Source organism: Cibotium barometz, chromosome 39 (assembly GCF_041138505.1).
Source record: "Cibotium barometz isolate CiBa-2024 chromosome 39, ASM4113850v1, whole genome shotgun sequence".
Classification (NCBI taxonomy): domain Eukaryota; kingdom Viridiplantae; phylum Streptophyta; class Polypodiopsida; order Cyatheales; family Cibotiaceae; genus Cibotium; species Cibotium barometz.
The window spans coordinates 47,117,977-47,123,976 of NC_141084.1; positions in this window are offsets into that span (position 1 = coordinate 47,117,977).

The following is a 6,000-nucleotide window of genomic DNA, read 5'->3' on the forward strand; positions in this document are numbered from 1 at the left end:
AAAAATATTAGAGCTATATTATGTCAGTATTATATTAAAATAATCATATTTTCTTTTATCCCTTAAATTTTCCTCTCTCTTGGGAGCTTAGAGCTCTCTCTCTATATAACAACTCTTGGAGTTGCTCTTCTTCTTCTGGTGGACCAATTGATTGGTCGGGGGCTTCACTGCTAGAGAATTAAGACAAACTTGGAGGTAAAATCAATTTTTATGGTTTTTCTTTGACCATCTTGTGGAATGAGGTCGTGGAAACCTAAGTGATAAAGTTGCAACAGCTAATGGAGAGTCAATGGAGCACGTCTCGTGTAGCAAGGTCGGCTGAGGTCTTAACCAACCTCAGTTCGATTTAAATGGTGAGCTTTGGGTACGGTGTGGATGAGGGACCAAGGAAGTGGCCTATGAGTGAAGCGCTAAGTGACCTGCGAGAAGAAGCCTAGAGGGTGTTGACCATATGGTGCTCGAGCTCTAGGTCGCCGAAGATACCCATGCGTGCATCGAGGAAGAAAATGGAACAAGGTGTTAGAGCTGTTTTCTGAACTCGGGCATGGATCTGGTTGATTGGCCTTGCTGGTCCTCAACGGATGAGTCCATGGCTCTTTTATATGGATCTATTGGTTGATCTTACTAATCCTCAATAGAGAGTCCATATGGATTTTCTTAAGTGAATATATTTCCGGGTACTATGAGCTAGGAACTATTGAAACGGCCCCTTAGTGGACAGGTGGTGAGTGTTTTGGTTACCAATGATGCCATAGGTACACCGATGAAGGAATGATTGCAAATTGAAACTCAAGCTAGATATTTTGGAGGATTATGATCAATGATACTATGGTTTCATTAAAGGGTTGTTTTAAAGATAGCTGAATCTGTGAAACATGCAATTTCATATTGGGTGTGTAAGTGGTGTGACTATCTTGAAGTTTGCTTGAAGCACCAGCTAGGGGGCCTGGGAACTCTTTTCCTTGATACCCGGGGCAAAACATAACCAAATTCCTAAATGGATCCTATCACTACAGTGGTTGGCTAACCCATGGGATTAGGCTCGACTGATGGATCCCTAAAATGAGACTCAATTCTGTTAAGTTACGATAGTTGAAGTAAATCCCGGATAACCCTTGTTCTATGGAAAAGAATCAATGTCTATGCCTCTTGATGAGAAAAAAAGCGTTGGACTCTATGATCCAAGTTCAAGTCTTTTCCTTGATCTAACCATGAGACTTACGGGTTCGGTTGGATCAATTTGGTTAGTGAAGACCTTGACTATGTTAGAATAAAATATCCTGGAGGAATCGTCCATGTCTGCTTGGTGAGGGAAGTTTTTCCAGGTTTGGTTTTGGAAGAACCAAGGGATTAGTCTCTTGTTCGGATATCCGTGGTGGTGGGCGAGGCCCCGAGTGAGAGGCTCTGCCCTACGCAAGAAGTGCTACTTCAACTGATAGCACCCCAGAATTTGTTGCGCGGAGGGGGTAGGGATCTTTCAGTGATGAGGACATGTATTGGGGTAAGCAGATCAAGTTGAGTAATGTCCTCCCATTTTACTCCATCTTTGTTGACCCCACCCTGATGATGTCTTTTACCATTCCTTATGCTCCGCTTAGCTTTTGGTAAGGCTCTATAGCTCAAGGCCAAGTGGAAGGCTTCATGGACCACATTGACTATGAGGACCTAGGTCAAGTTAGCACCTATAGCATCACGGACTATGCCAGTGATGCTGAGGTGGGTGCCATAAGAGGAGATGAATCTAAAGCAAGTGCTAAGGTTGGGTCCCAAGCTTGAAGAGTTTCCAACCCACCGAGTTTGAGTAGATGCAGGTATTTTATGACTTATGATATCTTGGCAATCTGGTATCACTCTTAGATATGGTAGGTGAGCTTGTGCTCCACCTTCCTGTTGGACTAAATGTGGTTGTGAATCACGTGGCACTGACGTAGCTCCATTCCAAGTGGGGAGAAGATGGTGGAAGCTCTACTTGTGGTATTCTAAGAGCTTGGTGTGGCAACCTTGGTGGCCTTCCTCCTTGGTGGGTGTGAGGATCATAGTACTTGAAGAGGTTTCATATGCCCCTACTACTACTGCACTTACAATGATGATAGTGGAGGATTCATAAGTCGGGAAGACAAGGAGGATTTTGATAAAATTGGCAAGAGTTTAGCTAGGTAGTGAGTGAATAGTGGGAAGTGAGAGGCTGTGAAACCCCTGCCCTCTCTGCACATCAAACTCTGGAGTGCTAGCAGCAGAAGTAGCAACCTCACGCGCAGGCAGAACTTCCCACTCGGGGCCTCGCCCACGAATGTCCGGGCAAGGGACTAGTCCAGCGGCTCTTCCGAAATCGAACCCAGGAAAAACTTTCCTCGCCCAGAAATCATAGGCAATTCCTCCAGGAATTCTTCTAACGTAATCAAAAGCCTTAACTATTCTTTATATTCCGACCGAACCCGTGGGTTACATGGCTGAATCAAAGGAGGAACTTGCATTTGGTTCATAGAGACCAACACTTTTTTCCCCTTAATGAGGCACATCCGTTGATTCTTTCCCATAGAACAAGAATTATCCTGTGACTTACTTCAACTATCATACCTTTGAACAAAATTGAACTTTATTGTAGGAATCCACCGATCCAGCCTAACCCCATCGAATCCCATGGGTTAGCCAACTGCCCAACCACTGTGTTGATGGGATTCTTCTTTATAAAAATTTGGTTATGTTTTTTCCTGGTACCAGGGAAAGAGTTCCCAGGCCCCCTAGCCGGCACTCATGCAAAAATTAAATAGGCCCACCACTTTACATACCCAATATGAAATTGCCTTTTTCTCAGATTCAACTATTTTCAAGACAGAATTGGAATAAAACCATAGTGTTTCCATCATAATCCACAGTATTCCAGTTCCAAGGTCCAAGTTCCAACTTTTCTACTTTCTAACCATAAAATCCAAATTCCAGTCATACCTTCCTCGGCGTACCTATGGCATCATCGGCAACTAGAGCGTCCACCACCTGTAAGTCCCTCTAGGCTCACCTAGTACTTCACTCAAAGGTCGTTTCATGGTTCCTAAGTCATAGTACCCAGGAGTATGATCTCTTTTATCCGTAAAATCCATAAGGACTCTCCGTTGAAGATTAGCTAGATCAACCAACGAGATCCAGTTTATCAAAAAGGCATCATGGACTCATCCGTTGAAGATGAGCAAGGTCAACCAACCAGATCCATGCCCGTATTTAGAAAACAACTCCAACTCAATGTTCCATTTTCTTCCTCTACGCACGCGTGGGTCCGCCGAGCACCGTATGGTCAGCACCCTCTAGGCTCCTTTGCACGTGACCTAGCGCTTCACTCATACGCCACTTCCTTGGCCCCTCCTCCATTGTAACCGGAAGCTCACCATTTTAACCAAATCGAGGCTCAAGACCTCGGCCGGACCTTGCCACGTGAGACGTCCTTCTTTGACTCTCCGTCTGGCTGTTGCAACATTTTCCACTTAGGTCCACGACCTCATTCCATAAGATAGTCAAAATGCTTCCCTAGCATTCTTGACATAAAACAATCTTTAAAAATAGGTTTCACATGCAAATACAGTTTCCAAGAAAAATTTCCATATTTTCATATCATATAACGGTTTTTAGCTATGAGGATTATTTTTGAATTCTTTCCTCTTGATTGTATAACCATATAGTTCAGCACTAGAATCCTCTATATCTGAAATGGTAGATTCTTTTCCATTAGTAGTGATGCATTCAGTTGTTCTTTCTTCATTCACTATAGTCTCATAGTTTATCTTAACCTATTTTCCCTACTTCATATCATGGATGTCTGGCATTCCTTTATTTCCTTCCATCTCTGGATTGGGAGTATAAGCAAACCTATTTCCTATTTTTAGATAGCTCTCATAGCTAAAAACCATGGCCTTCCGAGTATGATGGGGTAGCCATCTCCCTTTGTTTGCATCCCATGCATATCCACTTTAGATTCTATACCACGTATTATAATTTTCAAAGCATACCCTAGAATTATTGGCTAACTTAACTTTGAATAGAGAGGATGAATCTGTCTTCAAACCAAGTTTATGCTTGGTATCCTCAGTCATAATACTCACTTGTGCTCCACCATCTATGTAGACCTTTGAAATCATGTGTCCTTTTATCAAAGCATCTAAGGTGGTTCCACATCAGCTTGTGGCTTGAGTTTAATCACATTTGAATGAACAATTATCTTCTTCTTAGGTAATCTGATGCTAATAGCCTTACTCCATTGCCTCCTTATCTTTGGTGCTAACTCTAAAAGTAGAGACCATGTGATGTTTGGTCCTTTTCCTGTGTTTAAGTCTTCCAAAAGGTTGTAGGGTCTTTAACCATGTCCTAATGGAAAATTGGCAAGGGCTACCTTACTTTTGATCGGGTCTTTAACCATGTCCTAATGGAAAATCGGCAAGGGTTACCTTACTTCTGATCCTCTTCTTCCTCTTGTTTTTTTTTTCTATTACATGTCCATATATTTGCCTATGTCATCCTTTCCCCTTTTCCTTCTTTCGTAATCTTCAGAAGTTTTAGTTCTTTCTCCTTCTTTTTGATTTGACATGAGCTTCCTCTTTTTCACTAGCATGAGATTAACCTCTTCATCTATTTTCTATCATCTTTCAATTCAGCTTCCTCAACCTCTATGATGTTGATGTTGATGTTTTTGTTAGCTCCTTGAATTAAATAAATAGGTGGATTTACTCGGGCTAGTCCTCCTATTTCCACATGCCTTATTTCTTGCATAGGTGGTGGGGGTAGCCCACCCTCTTGATTAAAAACCCTTCCTACTTGTTTCAGTCTCTACTGAATTTCTAGTCTAATTTGGGTGGGAAGTATTCTCCCAAGATCTCCTCTAGGATGTATGAACAATTGTTCATTCCATGACCTCTTTCATTACAATTGTAGCATACATATTCCTGTTGTGCTTCCTCCTAATTGGTCTATTTGGTTCCCTTATAATAGCTTGTCTTTGTCCCAAACATTGCATCATATATGTAGATTCATATTTTCCAATTGTTGAGTAATCCTCTGAAGTAAATGAGAGTCTATGGCACATCCCTAGTTTACTTGATTAGTAGCTTCCTGATCCTCTTCAAAAATCTAATCCTCTCTACCCCTACCCCTACCCCTAATCATTGCAGGTTCAAATATGATTTTCCTCTCCTTTTGCCTAGCTATAATAATGGCTTGATCAAAATTCGGATGGAATTTACCTTCTACCTTACTTTTCAGAATCGGATGTAGTCCTATAAATCGGTATTTTTTTAGAAAATCCGATGCGACTCCGTGTAGCTTCCCACTTCCCCCATAGGTCCTAAAATGGAGCTTCATATGTGGTATTCCTCTAAAGTCCTTTGTTTGAGTTGTTTAAGATGAGTCTAAATGGCTTTTGAAGTTTCTCATCTCCTATACTTTGTCATGAAAGCTTCCAAAAACAAAGGCTAGCTATTTCGAGTATCAGCTCTGTGAGACAACCACACTTCGGCTTCATCCCTAAAAAATAAGTGTATAGTCCTCAAATTCTCCTCAATAGTGTCTCTTCTTGACTGAAAGTAGAAAATCTCTAGCTCATCCAAAAAGTCTTGTACACTCTCACTTGATCCTCTAATGAAAGATTGGTACAGATCCCATTGTTCTCGTCTTTGAAAATAAAGATAAAAAATAGCCTTAGAGCAAGATATAAAGTCTATCCTCAGGTGGGGACACCAAACTAATGGTTGAGTTTTTCTAGAGATGGCATCTACACCCCTAAGAAACAACGATTAAGCTACTAGCAATCCAAGCCTCAAACCAAACAGCTCCCTAAGCATCAATCTCCTAGTCACAAAAGCCTCTCAAACCAAAAGAAAGGCAAGACATCTTCAACTCATGGTGGTGATAGCTCTTCCAAAGTGCCAACAAGAGACCCTAATAGGTGATCACAAGGTGGCTTAGATTGCAACAAATCGAAAACCCTTTTTAGAAATGAAAACTAAGTCCCATCCAAGG